The sequence below is a fragment of the Helianthus annuus genome, chromosome 3 (assembly GCF_002127325.2).
Source record: "Helianthus annuus cultivar XRQ/B chromosome 3, HanXRQr2.0-SUNRISE, whole genome shotgun sequence".
NCBI lineage: Eukaryota > Viridiplantae > Streptophyta > Magnoliopsida > Asterales > Asteraceae > Helianthus > Helianthus annuus.
The window spans coordinates 30,750,021-30,766,482 of record NC_035435.2 but is presented as its reverse complement, the minus strand read 5'-3'; the positions used below and the strand labels follow the sequence as shown (position 1 = coordinate 30,766,482).

Below are 16,462 nucleotides of genomic sequence, written 5' to 3'. Positions count from 1 at the left end.
CATCGAGATTTTATAAAACAAATCTGTTTTAACTTAGTTATTTCAATTTACATTACAAACATTTTACAAAACTTGGTTTTCAAATTATCAATTTACAAAGGTGTTTAAGTTATATTTTCAAAACATAAACGAGCCATGAATCTGACACTCTCATAAAATCCTATGTACTCGCCGGCATTTTATGCTGACGTATTTTCACATGTGTTTCAGGTACCATAGTTGGTGATATTTGATGATGATATTGATGCATGCTCACATAGGAACGGACGAGGCCTTCGTGACTTAATAACAATGAAAGTCTATTTGTTCATGTTTTGTTTCTAATTTGAATGTAATGTAATACATTTAATTTAATAAAACAGAACATCAATCCATGTGTTATGAAACAATGATTCTGTTGCAACACTCCCCGATGTTTCCGTCACGATTTGTTGTTTTTCGTGGTCAGGATGTGACACGAATATTCGCAGGCTGACCCGAACCCAACCTGTTCAACCTGAATTTTTTTATTTTTTTCAGAAAATTAATATATTAAAATTAACATCTACTACAAAAAAAAAAAACACAAAGTAGATAATAAAATTAAATTAAAATCATAAAATCTAATGTTGACTTCTATTTTTAAGTTATAAGTATAGCATAAAATACAAATAAAATTTAATGTATAACATAAAACATATTGTAAAAAATATAATATTATAGAAATGGGTTAAATGGGTCAACCCGCCAACCCGACCGGGTTGACCCGAACCTGACCCATTTAGCTAAACGGATTGGCGGGTTCAAACTGAAACTGACCCGAACCCGTTTAGACTAAACCCAAACCCGCGAATTTCGTGTTAGGTTCGTGTCGTGTCAAAAATTGACACCCCTAATCACGAGCTGAGCTCGAGCCTAGTCGGGTTGGCCCGGCTCATTACACCCCTAACTAGAACCCGACTAACTCGAAATCTAAATGGGTCGGTTATTGGTTCATTTTTCACAATAAAAAACCTGAACACTCCGACCCAGAAAACCCAAAATTCAAAAGAAAAATCCGAAGAACATCTTTCTTCTCACATGAAAATTTTAATTTCCCGCTCATATTTTTATACCTTCCGCCTAAATTTTCCCTAATTCTATTTAGGGAGGGTAACAAATGCTCATCCCTAATTTGATTCCCCTCCCAAAATCCATATGATACTTGATATCTTCACTAATAAACCATGTCTCATCTGATACTTTACACCTTCACGATTGATGATTCCCCCCCCCAACCCCCCCCCCACACACACACCAAATAAACCCTAATAAAACCATCGATCTATCATCTCAAGATTTCCATCTGCAGGTACTTCACGGTATGATCAAATTCGTCTCAATTCCATCTTCATGGACTTGTCATATTCGTCTCAAATAATCCCTTATATTTTGATAATCACCGCACATCTTCGTCGTCAAGTCCATCAACTTTAGTATACATGATTTCAGGTATACTCCGATCCTTATTGATCTATTAACGCTGGCTTTATTCATTTAGTGCTTGATGTAAAGGGTGTTAAATCGACTGTGGGTTCAATAAATTTTTAAAGAAAGCATAACAAATCATTGTTTTTTCAAACGGGCCTGTCAAGGAATCACCTGCTCGGACAAAAGGTAGTGGAATAGAGAAAGCGGATTAGCTAGTAATAATCAGATGTCTTAGTGATAATCACCTGCTTGATGTGCTGATGCCTTGTACTTCTTCTTCAGATTGATGGAAGTGTTTCAAACATAATAGTTACAGCAAATTGGGGTGTAGTGAAGCCAAAAGTTGTTGTAGCTGAATATATATCTCAAGTGACTAATTATGTTTTTTTCTCTCATCTGTTTTACAACCCGTGTTAATGCCTATGTGATTTATTGGTATTCTAGTTAAATGAGGAAGCACACTCTTAGAGCATTCACATCCAATCCACTAAAAATATACATACATTTCACTAAAAATCAACTCCTATATCAATATATTTCCACTAAAAACAAATATTTTTTCTCTCTCTCTCTCCTTTTCAATATATATTACATTTTTCTCTCTCTTTCACTCACAACCACTTTCAATATATATTAAAAAATTATAGTGGGTGAACAGTGTCCCCCCAAATATACAGATGAACAATAATATTTTCTCTCTCCTCCACTCACAACCACTTTTTATACTCCTTACATTTTAAAAACCCCACACACTACATATGATGGACTGGATGGGAATGCTCTTAGATTGTAAAGAAGTACAAAGCTATAATGTGATGGAAATTGTAACATCAAATATTTGAGGTTCATATTCTTTTTGGTTAATCAGTATCTTGAGCTCAGATTTTTAATTATGTGGCAGTTGTAACATCAGATAACATTTTTTTTTGGGAAAATGCTTACAGGACATGCTGACAATATAGAAATTGCTCTTACAATGTGCCCAACTAAACCCACCTGAACCTTATGTACTGTCAGGAGGTTAGAAGATTTTAGTTTATATGGATAATGTATTATAGGCTACTTAAGAAGTTAAAACGCTTCATTAAGGCCGTAAAAGTATTAAAACATTTCAAGAGCCACATATTGATTTGTTTTCTTCATACTGAATTCCAACAAAAAACTTAGTGGAGAATTGCAAAATGTGTTCAAATTTATAGCTTGTGTCGCATATAGAGTTGTAAAAATAGCAATACTGACCGTGAAACAACCAACTTTTGATAGATGGAAGCGTATTATTACCTTTTGTCATTTTACAGTTTTTTGGCAATTCATTTGCCTCACTTTTTGTCATTTTATAGTTTTTTGGCAATTCATTTACCTCGCCATAAAGGATACCTCAAAAGTGGTATTTAGTGTAACTTTTGACTTATGCTTATATTACCCATTTACCCTGGTTTATGTTATTAGTTGGTTGACTAATCTTATTACTTAACATTTGAACAATTATAATAATGTAATTTGAATATCACATTACAGGGAAGGATAAATATGTGGTTTTATGGAGCATTCATGACCATATATTTACATCAGTTTTGTTACATTGTTACAGCTGGTATGACATCGATCTAATGACTTCCACATAATTGGATGATAGAAACATAATCTGTTAAATCTATGGGTGCCAACGGGCCGAGTTACTTGAGCTCGGCTCCAAAAAAAGCTCGAAACAAGCTGAGCTTGAACGAGCTCGAGTCGGAGCCCGAGCCTAAAAACAAGCTCGTTTTGTAAATGAGCTTGAGCTCGAGCTTCGCTTATCAAACTCGATCCGGCGTGCGAGCCTAAACGAGCCCACTGTTTTATATGATTTATAATAATAATTAATATATTAAATATATTATTAAATAATAATTACTATTTATACAATTATGAAAAGTAAGTTAATTATATATAAAATAATAATTATAACTAATATAAATTAATCAAAAAATATTAAACTAGTCGAGCCCGAGCTCGAGCTTGAAAAACTATCTACGAGCCGAGTTTGAGCTTTAGCAACAAAGCTCGAATCGATCCAAGCTCGAGCTTCCTAAAGTTCAACGAGATCGGGCTCGGCTCAGCTTTTTTGCACCCATAGTTAAATCCAAACAATAAAGCTCTTTAAGTTGCCATTGTTAGTAATTAGTTTTAAAACCAAATCCAGTATCTTCTAATTTGATTGAAAATCTACTTGCGTGAAATATTGTTATAGCTTAGAGACATTCGAAGAGATTCTGTCTCTAATTATCTACATTTTGCAAGAGCTTCTTTCTTCTAGGCCAAAAGAGAAGCCGAGTTTTTGAAGACACTGTAGTTTAATTCATGGTGGCAAATTGATGCCTTGGTTCAAGGTAACCCAGCCTTTCCTACTGCTAACAAAGTTGGTGCTTTATTATGATCTTGCTTTTCAATTTATAATGTGTTTGTTTGCGATTAATGGCTCGCTGTTGTTGCTTTTGGCATTATAAGATTATCATGGGTGGATGCAAGTCTGCATTTGCGTGTTCTCTTCTGCTACATCAGGAAAAGCGTGTGAATCTAAGCTTGTGAATCTGCTGTTTCTGTTTTGGTATTTGTTGGTGCTGCATTTTGGATTAATTTGCCATTGGTCGTTTATACCTAATTCATGCAATGCATGAAGTAGCTACTGCAAATGCTTAAGGATATGACTTATGAGAGTTTATACCGTTTATTTGCCATTGGTCGTTTATCTTTGATTCTTTATCTACTTTACTTCATTTTTGTCGAGTTCTTTGATTTTCATGATACTTGCCACCATTGGCCCTACTAGTTTATTATGGGTTCTTTTGATTTTGGGTCTGAATTGACAAACATTTGTTTCTCCTGTAGACTGATCCAAAATTTGATTTGAATATTAATTAAGATGATGTGGAAGACAAGTGTTCCAACTATGGACGTGTGACAACCGGTGATTTACGGCTCTTAATTACGTGATTAACAGGTGATTAACGCGATAATAAATAGTGTTTACAGCACAAATTAACTTAATTAGGCCTTTAGAGTGCCTAGGAACGTTTATCCGACTTTACAGTACGCGCATGAAGATTCGCGTGGAATCTGCGGAATATTAAATGGCAACGATTATGGGTATTATTTTACGCACTTTTAGAACAAAAATTTTATATTATGACGTTCCGACAATTTCAGGTTTCGATAACGGGTCACGTAGGAATTACGGACCGCTTAAGCACGGAGATTGAGCTTGTGGGCCCTGGGCCCAAGCCCAAAACCCACAAGCCAAAACCTGCACATAATATAATAGATCCTATAAAATCCCTACAAATCTTTTGCAAATCTCTGCAAAATCTTTGCCTTAGAAATCTGTTGAAGATCTCTACAAATCTTACTAAATCTCTATATAATCTTTACAAGAGATTTTATGTCTCAAAAGATGAAACCACACAATCTATAAAGATGTTGCCTGATTTTATATATATACTACATACACATACAGAACTTTACCCACAAAGAAATCAAATACACAGACATATTACTCTCCTCTCCCCCTTTGTCTGCATATTAATTTACACACACACAAACCCACAATACACTCATTACTCTCATACTCTCTCGACCTCTATACTACAGACACAAAAACAACACCCACACCATCCACAACATCCCCCTGCTCTCGATCAGTTGGTCAAGCCGACCGGAGCCAACACCGGCACCGATGCCGGCGACTTCCTCCTCCAATAACACCCACACACCCCTGAATACCCACCCCCCTTTTCTGTTCGATCTGTCAAATCGGACCACCGCCACCATCGTTGGGTGGTGGTGATGAGCGATGGCTGGTTCCAGAAGGCAAGGAGAGAGAGTGAAACGAGATAGAGAGAGAGAGAGAGGCCGAGGAGAGAGATCAGAGAATCGGAGACGGCGGAGCAGCGCCGCCGCTCACGTCGGCGGCGGTGGAGTCGAACAGCGGCGGTGGTGCGTATGCTTCGATAAATTTCCGGTAAGTCCCTACCATTTTCTTTTGTTTCTTGAAGATTGAAGATGACAGTTCGAGCCGGTTCAGGTTTTCGGTCGGCAATCCAGTTCCGGTTCAGTTCTTGGAAGCTTCGGGTTCGGGTTGAGAGCGGTTCGGGTCACAGTCGCGGTTCGGGTCACAGCCGCGGGTCAGGTCTTTCGGGAGGCTTGGGTCAGATTACGTGTTTAGGAACCGGATTCATGTTCGGGTTAGCTTCGATTCGTTCTCGTGGTTCGTGGTTTGGTTCGGCCACAGGTCAGTCAACGGGTTAGCCGGTTCGGGTCAACTCGGTCAAACCGAGTCGACTCGATCAGCATTCAGTCAACTCGGTTCGAGTTCAGTCAAACAAATGGTTAACATCAGTACGGTTCGGGTTCACAATTTTGGGATTGAGGTTCGCGGTACGGTCAGCTCGAGTCAACAGTCAACTATGGTCAGATTTCAGGTCCGATTCGACTCAGTCAAACCCGAGTCAACTCGGTCAACACGGTCAAACTTAGTCAACTCAGTCAACGGTTCGACGCAAAGAGCGGTAAAGATTTAATGGCGTGAATTATTTCGTTATAAATCTATTTATTTTCGTGAAACGAGCTCAAACCGAACGGATTAGTACTTAGATTACATTTTGTCGCTTTTACAAGAATTGTTTATATTGGTTATTGAACATTGTTAAACCTTGAAAAATATAACGACAACTTGGTTGTCCAGGATGTCCAAAAACAGAGGAAACTCTGTCCGTTTTTTGAGAAAAAATTCGTAATATACAACGCGTTTTATTATAAAGCAAACTATCGGATTCGAATACCCTTTTAGAAAAACAAATACGAACATATAACGTCTTTTGACGTTACTTTACAACTCACTAAAAACGACGATTCGATGTTATTCACAACTAATAAATATAGTTATTATATTTATTTTAAAACCTTGAAAATTCGACGAAACTTTTATATAATCAATGAAATTATTTATATTGTTTCAAATGACGAATATTACGACTTCTTTTCATAAAAATAAATGTAGATTGCATATTTATTTAGAATGTCAAGCTACACGACACTTCTTTTATAATATAAATGCAGTTTACATTTATTTCAAACTTTCGACAACACTTTACGACTTTCGAAAGCAACGATTCGGAGACTATTTACAACGAATAAATATAATTATTATATTCATTCTAAGTTTTGAAACCTCGTCAATTCCGTTATAAAAATAAATAAATAAATAAATATAATTTATATATTTATTTATTCCGAATATCAAACAATATAGTTTCGTTTTATAAAATAAATATAATTCATATATTTATTTCGGATATCAAACAACACGATGATTCTTTTATTAAAATAAAAATAGTTTGTATATTTATTTTAAACACCAACGGCTCGTATTCTTTTCTAAAAATAGATATAACTTATCTGTTTATTTCAAACATCGAACGACTCGATGATGCTTTTATAAAATAAATATAACTTTTTATATTTATTTTAAACGCCTAAACGGCATATACCTATATTTTGTTAAGACGCGAAACGTGATACGAGTTGATTATATATTGTTTTCATATAACTGTTCTACGAATTCTCGAGACGGCTAACACAATTACAACGATATATTTATATATTTTTATATATAAATATTTATTTACTTTTAAATCTCTCGAGAATCAAGTCTTTTCAGGACTTATTGGTTATTATCGATAATAAACGACACTTATCAAATCTAACTTTATCATTTACATCAAACTAACAATTTACCGTTGAATCGTTCGGTTAACGATTCGATAGAGCTCGATGACACGTAGTGTAGTTACTGCGTTTACTTAGAAACTTATAAGATATTCTGTGTTAGAAATATTGTAGAATGCATGCTAGCAAGTCAAGTCTTGGAAACGACATCACGAAGTCGTAATTAGCTAGTTTGCACAAGGCAATTCAGGTGAGTTCATAACCCCACCTTTTTACGGTTTTACATTTTTATAAATGTTTTCGGGGTGGAAAGACATGCACGTTTTGCAAGAACATACAAAGTTTTTGAACGAACAAAAACTCATATTTCTAAAACATGTTACGAATGGATTTCGAGGAACTCAAATGGTTTACGAATGGATCATACTAAATATACCGGTTTTTACAAAACAAATGCGTATTATTAAAATGTGAATGATTTTCATGACTAGGGATGGATCCTCTGGTGATAATATAAAAAGACTGGGGAGTTACCCTTAGAGGCTGGGGAGGTTCAGCCTTAGAGGCTGGGGTAAAATACATGTTACAATTATACAAACATTTTTATACATGGTATGGTTAGCTTAAGGAGGGACTTTCATACACCGTTAGATCATGTGAGTGGGTAAGCGGCTACTAAAGGCCATTAATCCTCGTCGTAGGACCGAGGGACATGAGTGATAGATCTATTTGGGTGTAGCGAGCCCACACCCATGAGGCCGGGGCGGCCCATAGTGGTGACTGTTGTGACAACCCTCACTAAACCAGGTTTCCGTACGACTTAATTAATAATAATTTACTGCTTAATTACTGTGCTTACTTGAATTTATGGATAGACTGCTACTTGACTGTTGATACTTGTACATATCTGCATCATACCTTACATACTGTCACTACATTATTTTCATGATGCACAAAAGCACAGTAGCACTATGAACGGATAACCTATTTAACATGCTGATAAAGCCAGCATCAGGCAAACACTGCCTCTAAAGGCCTGTATGAGCCAGAAATATTTTACTACACCCATAGTGTGTGTAGGGATACAAGGGTTGTAAAACTGCGTCTCTAGGAATAAGATACAATGATTGGATGTGCCTAAAACGTACTCTAAGCACAAAACACAGCACTTTATTTAACACACTAGCTTCTAGCTAACTAATAAAGTGCCAAAACATGAGGAAATATTCCTGACACTTTGCAGAACAAAAGGTGTCACTAAAAGTATCATTAACGACGCTTAAAAGATTACTTAAGCACTTTAACGGATTACTATCCAACCGAACAACCGGACTATACCCGGAACATAAAAATATTGCCAGAAATATCATTAGTCTTTTTCTGAGCCAGTTAGGGTCCCTGATTACCCTAACACCCGTGATATAACGCAACACTTAACTAACGGAGTTAAACCCTAAAGTTAACCTACTTAACGTAACTAAGCTCCAACTACACACTTGAAATCGAACCAAGTGACCCCCCCCCCTTGGGCCGGTTTGGTCCTCTTGTAACTAGCTAGTACACATTTGATTATTAAATTAAGTTATGTCTAATATCTAGTAGACATAAAAACCATTGGAATTGGAACATGAGTTTGTCTATAAATACATGAGCTTAACACAAGAGATCCCACACCACACTTCACCAAAAATCACTCTCTCTTTCCCTCTCTTGGTTCTCGGCCGAAGACTCCCCACCACCATCCACCATTGTCGAGCTTTGATCAATCCATTCCAAGTATATACAAGCCTTACGGGTCACGTATTAGGAGCCTTGGAGCAAACGGAAGCGGAAGGACCTCATTACTTAGCTTTTATCCACCTCATTTTCGCCTAGAATCTTCCCTAGCCCCGAGCTAGAGGTATAATGTTTAAAACTCACTCTCGAACATATCTAAGGTGGTTAATATGATTTATAACGGTTAAAATGCGGAAACCCATCTTTTGAATCTTTAAAGTTTACTAAAACTTGAATTTTGTTGGATAAAAGATCATAACTTGTGTAAAAGTTGTAGTGTTTGAATATGTTGATTATTGAGGCCCGATCTACGTTGTGGTGGCTCTGATCATCGTTTAACCCGACTTTGTTAAGATCATAGATCTTGACATAAGCTTGTTTCTATCGGTACAAGGGTTAAAAGGTGAAACTCTACCACACGGAAGACATGAACTTGTGTAAAAGTATTTTGACTTGTAAAATAGTATTTAAAACTAGCGGATCTACGCATGTACAAGTGGTATATTCGTAGAACCAAGTGTCGAGAAAATCATGTTGTATAAAAGTCGGATGACACACTAACAAATATGATTTTTACAAACTACACGTGTATAAACACTTGTGAAACGAAAGATCCGACAAAGTAACAATTTTTATAAAAGTTGTCGGGAAGTTGTAAAGGATGACTTATTCTAAAAACGAGGTTTTTACAAAATTTAGTTACTTTACACATAGATCCACAAAATATAACGGGATCTACACTATAGTTTTCAGAAAAACCACAAGTTCATGTGATTATGCGATTTTACATACTTGTCGATTAGTTTGATGTGTCGGAAATTGTTTGATTGAATTAAGAAATTGTTGAAGTGATTTTGTAAAAGAAAATGATACGCTCGAAAACGTGGCCACCTCCAGTTACAGGGGAAACTCTGGCGAAATTTTTCTAAAAATCTAACACTTAGAATTATTTACAAGTGTTAGACTATTTTTTTGAGATGTTTTCAAAATATATTTCGCCATGACTTTATTTATTAAATAATCGGAGGTGGGATTTTCACAAAAACTAAACGTGATAAATATTTATTCGATAAATATATTTTTCACCACAACTGTTTATGATTATTTTGTGAAAATATATAAATATTATTTTTAGAGTAAAAATAATATTTACAAACGTTGACGAACCCAAAATAATAGAAACGCTTACACAACGAACGTATAAGTTACAACAGTAATTACTATTACCACTTAATCGTTAAAACGTGACTTACGCTTTATACGGAAATATTCATAAACGCGTATTTCGTCAACGTATTATTTTGGAAAGTATTAAGTGAAGAGAAAATATAATATTTTTGAGAAAAATATTTATATTTTGGAATAAGAAGTAAAAATATATTAAGTGGGACTTAATGATATAATACAAATACACATGTATTAAATCCCCCATCCTTGGGAAGGAGATTAACTACCAAGTACATGCAAGATATAAACACGAAATAGTTGTCTAACTATTTCCCAAAAATGTAAACTATAAAGCTAAGGCACGGCCATCCGTCTAATAGAATTAGCACATGTAGGTCGTTGCACAGCTGCTTGATTTGGAGTATACTTGGTAGAGACGCACCGCTGTGAGTTCATGTCCCCCTTTTCTCTTAACTGTTTTCAGTTTTCTAAACTGCGGGGGTGAAATACATGTTACTATGTTTGCGAATATTTCTTATATGGTATCGTTAGCGTGAGGAGGGTTGTTATTTAGATCATGTGAACTGGGTAGGCGGAAACTTGAGGTCATTAATCCTCAGGGTAGGACCGAGGGGCAGGAGCGATAGATCTATTTGGGTGTAGCGAGCCCAGTCCCAGGCCCAGCGTAACGGACCTCGGGATGACTTTGTACCCGGCGCATAAATCTGCTAGGTTTGAGCCTTCCTACTTGCATTTCACACATATCAATGGCCTTGCAAACCATTGGTGATCTCTTTTTCCTTATTTGCTACATACCAGGATTTTATACTTACAAAGGTTTTTACTTACTCACTACACATGAACTTGCTCAACAATTTTTGTTGATTTTTCCAACTTACATGTATTTCAGGTAATTAAGGATCTGGCATGGTATGATACGTTTTCACGCTGCGTATGAGAAATAAGGTCATCCAAAGTTTAGGGGTCGTGTCTCTTGCCTGGACGAGCCACCGCTCTTAAACTACGTCTGCTTTATGTTTGTGATTCTGAACAATGTTTTTATGAATTAGGTTGTAACTTCCGTTGCATGTGTCGGTACTTTAAAACAATGTTGTGGTACTTTTATTTTGAAACTTAATCAATGGATGATCTTGCATGGTTTTACTTTCATATAGCTTTGTTATGATTAAGCTATGGTATTAAGAAGTCGCACCAAATTAACCACGCTTCCGCAAAGCCAGGGTGTGACAACTGTGTCTTACAGCCGGAAGCCCGGTGCAACTCCGCTAGGTTTGAGTCTTCCTGAATCACTTCACACATATCAATGGCCTTGCAAACCATTGGTGATCTCTTTTTTTTCCTTATTGCTACATACCAGGGACTTTCATACATACACCGTTTATAAATGTTTTATACAAATTCAAAGCATAGGGATTATGCGGGCATGGAGTCAAAGTCAGGGTGGGCAATGACAGTTATACGAACATTACAAATACGAGAGTTTACAAAAACATGGTTTTACGAAAATAATTCGTTACAAATACAAAGTTTCCATATAATTGGGCAAGAAAATGATTTTAAATTCGTTTTCTCAATATTATTTCATAAACCGGTCATTCAAAAGATTTATTTCAAATCTTTTACAAACAAACTATGAACTCGCTCAACTTTATGTTGATTTTTCGCATGTTTCTTTCTCAGGTTACTTTTCAGAAACTATGGCACGGTTGGAATAGGAGAACCATGTGGAGTCGAGTACTTAGTGGCGTTCAATTTCTAGAAGTCTTAACTTATTTGCTTCCGCTGTGCAATGAAGATACCAGTCCAGTCACGCCAATGCTCTGATAATTTCGGGGTGTGACAGATTGGTATCAGAGCTATAGGTTACAGCGAATAAGGTTTTCTATAGGAACCACTAGGCTCTAACCTCACTTTTCTCTGGGACTTAGAATATTGAGACTTTGAATACATACAGAACGCCTAAGACTCGAATATGGTCTCCAATCATTGCCGAAAAACAAACAGTCAAAATTTTGTTTTTAAACATACTCGATTGTTGTGTTTTATACACGGTGCACAAAACAAATACGCACGGTAAACAAAACTCTGAGAGTTTAGGAAACATGCATTTAGGACCTTCGGAAACTTATGTTGAAGTTCATTAAAGGTCATCACATAGGAACCGCGAACATTAACTCGGGCATGCACTATTATCCATATTGTCTATGATATTTTAACTTCCCGAGCAGGCAACCTACGCATAACAAAACACTAGTGCACGAGAATACATGAAACTCAAATTTTACGTCAACGGATGTCGGAATACATCACATTCTACGCGGAATGTAACGCTAGTGCACATGTATACGTGAAACTTAAACTATACATCAACAGAGGTTGAGGTACGTCACATACGACTATCGAGGCGAGGCCTTTGAAAAGACACGATGGCGCAATTCAATGACGATGCTAGATCCTGTCAGCAGGGGAGCTACTAATCAGGATGCGGCGGTTTGGCACACGGTCCTGCAATCACACGAATCACTCCAAGGAGAAGACGTATGTCCCCGCATCCCCCTATTTCAGTTAATGACGAATACGATGCTAGATCCTGTTAGCAAACTCTACGTTCGATTCATTTTCAATAACAGCTGTTTCGTTTTTCATGTCACTTCCTTGAACAAAATTTATCTTTTTAGCAAAAGTCGAATTTTTATTCTTAGGTTGTGAAGTTTTCTTTTTCAAAACAGGTTTGCTGTTATTATCCTTCTTAGCATCACCTCTCTCAGACTCATCTCCTTGACTTGAGGTGGAACTACTTGGTGCTGTTGACATAAAATTGGTTAGCTCATCTTCATCAGGTAGGAATGAATAATCATGACTAAGAGGATGTGGGACTTCATTAAAGCCTTGGAATCCAACACTAGTCTTGTCATTACTCTTTTTTAACCCACCCATCATGTGTTTCATGACAAAAGTAGAATCCCTGAATTGTCCTAACTTCTTTTCAAGTTCAACAATTTTGAGTTGTGCATCTGTCAACTCTTTGCTTTTTTCAGAAATCTCTTTTGTTTTCTCAGCCATCATGTCATGAGCTAAGTCTATGACTTGAAGTTTTTCATTTAGTTTGCAGGTTAAAGAATCAATTTCAGTTTCATAACCTTTAATTTTCTTCAAGTATAGAGATTCATTTCTTTTAGCGAAAAAATTTGATTCTTTTATGTTAGACATTTCGCTTACCAAACTTTGGTTGTGTGTGGACAACCTGTCAACCTCACCCTGTAGTTCACAGCATTTTAAACACACAAAATTAGTTTTTACCTCTCCTGTTTGTTTATCAAGGTTGGCCATTAGAGCCGCAAACTTGTCACACCCCGATTTCCACGTGTATCATCGGTGGGCCCGGTGGGGGATTTCCGTGACGATGTTGGCAACAATATAGTCAAACCACACAATTATATAAATGCACAGCGGAAGCTTTAAAGATAAATATATACTTCAACCTCTGGTTGTAATATCAAATGTATTACAGAAGTCGAATGTATCCACAGCGGATCAAAATAATAAAATATTGTTCATTCAGATACGGCATCGAGTTTGCGAGACTATTCGTGATGCATAGGAAGCTAATACCAGCCATGTAATGCCCATAAATTTAAAATCATTTTTATAGAAATAAAAAGAATAATAGTAATTATTTATTAAGGAAACCCTAAATGAGACACCCAAGTAAATTGGCATGAACCCTAAAAATTTTTAGAACAATCGGAATCAGGATCAGGGCCCCTAAAACTCAGGGGGGCAAAACCCTAGTTACGATTATCTAAATAACTTGCTGGCCGTTTTGAATTTTACAATTTTATCAACTCAGCTAAGCTACTTAGACACGAAGCTACCTATAGAAAATAGGTGACCACTCGCGTAGCGCGACACATATAGGGGTTACCCCTCGCGCTACGCGACAGGGACAAATTTCGCCTAACATAAATTACCAATAGCGTAGCGCGACGCCTACAAGTGATACCCCTCGCGCTACGCGACGGTGTCAAAATTCGGGTATAAATAGAGGAGTCTGGGACTTGATTTCTGGCACAAAATCGACGGAAAAACTCACAATATACACAGAGTTATCGTCGTTTTACTTCAATTAACACACACTATTATCGAGGTGCTGCCGCAATCAGGGTAATTACTCGATCGCTATTACGATTCATTGTTCGGAATCAATATATCCCAAAGAATATCTAAGTGCTGCCCATATTTGGGTTATGCTTCATCTATCATCGGTAATCCGATGACTGAGCCGAAGCAGTGTACTTTATCGTTGTCGATGATTCGATATACGAGCCGAAGTACTGTACTTTATCGTTTGTCATTTTGATAAATGAGCCGAAGTATTGCACTTGGACATTCATTGTCCAAATTGATCTCGGGGAATTTTCGTAATCGTTGTATTGATCACTAACTCTGTTTTGTGTGCATTATTGTGAAATTAGGTTAAAAGATTAATCAGTAATCTAAACTCTGCCCATATAAATCTAAAATATTAGCATAAGGTAGCTTCACTTTGGAGTTATTAAGGTACGGATCCTTACCCCACTCTTTATTGCTTCATATTCAAATTGTTATAAAACCACTAAATTACTATATCTGTTAAAAACTCCTCACGTCTTTGATTATCGATTCATTTGACAGTCCGTTCGATTCCTATCAATTGATTTAGTTTTCATGTCATGCGATAGTATTATGTTGTTACACTCATTATCGCATGTTCCGATATATGTTCCGTTTTGTTATGAAAATAAGTTTTATAAGTTATGTGAATAAGACCATTTGTACTCTGATACCCTGAGTATCGCTTCTCGTGGAGTGTCCCACGAGCATGTTGTTGTGGCATCAACATCATGTGCTCCATCCGTGACGGAGAGATTAGTTCACGGCGTCTCTTAAGTACAAGTGTGGTACATAAAGCTATTAGGAGGCGTATGGATCGATCCTAGAGTTTAAGTATAAGTATAAGGAGGTGGATAACGGGTATGCCAATTCGCCATCTCATGTGATAAATATGCAGGAGTAGCTACCTGTGTATTGTCACGTTTTAAGTTTGCTCATGGGTACATCCGTAAGATATAACTATGAAATTTTGTTCTTGCGTCGTATCATTTTCTCCTAACAGTTCCATCCAGATAAGATTTCATATGAAGCAGTATGTGTTATTTGAGCCTAAAATTCCGTACTGAGCATTCGGCTCATTCCGTAAACTTTTTGTATATACAGGTCCACAGATTACTTTGGGAGGGGAAAAGAGAGAAGAATAAAGCCTAGGAATAAATCTGAAGATGTTAGTTAATTAAGACAACTGTCTCCGCTTGTATAATAATGGTCGTGTGGTTGTATCATTAACAAATAAATAAATGGAATTATGACTTTTGTTTATGTTACCGTTATTGTGACACGTCAGCCCTTCCGGGTTGGGGTGTTACAGCTATGGTATCAGAGCAAAGGCTCTTTCCTGTAGAAAACTTGAAGATAGTAATTAAGACCTGTGAGGAATGGGTAGATATCTATGATAGGATTCAACTTGATCTCTTATTTGATTTAACTCCTATGTCTATTCTTATAGATGCCTCCTCGTCGTCCGCCACGTAGGAATACTCGTACTAACCATGAACGTAACAACACTTCTTCGAATGAGACTCCAGTTGATCCAAACATAGTTAATGCTATCAACCAGGCTGTTGCTGGGTTGCTTCCAAACCTTGTTGCCCAAACAGCTGAGGCCGTTATTCAACAAACTCGTCATCCAGAACACACTAACACTAATCCAATCTCTGGTGGTCAAACCCGTGAGAATACCACGAACAATATTACTTATACTATAGACATATGGATTAGTAAATTTCAAAAACAAAAACCAAAATCCTTTAGTCACGCTACTAATCCAGTCGAAGCAAGAAACTGGATAGCTCACATTGAAAAGATCTTCGGAGTTCTTGGAGTTCCGGAGCAATACAAAGTTAGACTGGCTACCTACAAATTTGAAGATGACGCACAAACTTGGTGGGAAGGATATAAACAAGTCAAAGGAGGGGATGATTTTGACGCTAATCTTTCATGGGTCGACTTTCGTAATATCTTTTACGACAAGTATTTTTCGACCGCTGATAAAGAAGCTTATATCAGGGAGTATGCAGTGATTCGACAGGGGAGTGATGAACCAGCCTCTGAGTTCATTACTCGATTTTCAAGATTGGCTAGTATTGTAGGAGATGTTGCAGGATCAGCAGAAGTCCAGGCTGAAAAATGCAAGTGGGCAGTTAATGATCGAATTCGGAAGTCGATCATGTACATAAAATTTAAGGATATC

General features: G+C 36.8%; 1 long non-coding RNA gene across 7 annotated transcripts; it reads left to right on the top strand.

Moving 5' to 3' along the window:
* The first annotated feature begins 1,225 nt into the window (after window positions 1-1,225).
* LOC118490325 lies at window positions 1,226-11,265 on the top strand. 7 transcript variants are annotated; one of them, XR_004889234.1, is made up of 7 exons: window positions 1,226-1,470; window positions 2,394-2,469; window positions 2,968-3,043; window positions 3,680-3,818; window positions 3,937-5,446; window positions 5,510-7,402; window positions 11,006-11,264. It is a non-coding gene; the product is annotated as an uncharacterized LOC118490325 (long non-coding RNA). The 7 variants fall into 7 exon arrangements; XR_004889235.1 differs by having other exon boundaries at window positions 1,229-2,469; window positions 5,510-5,993; window positions 7,316-7,402; window positions 11,006-11,265; XR_004889237.1 differs by having other exon boundaries at window positions 1,229-2,469; window positions 5,510-5,993; window positions 7,327-7,402.
* Window positions 11,266-16,462: the final 5,197 nt, after the last annotated feature.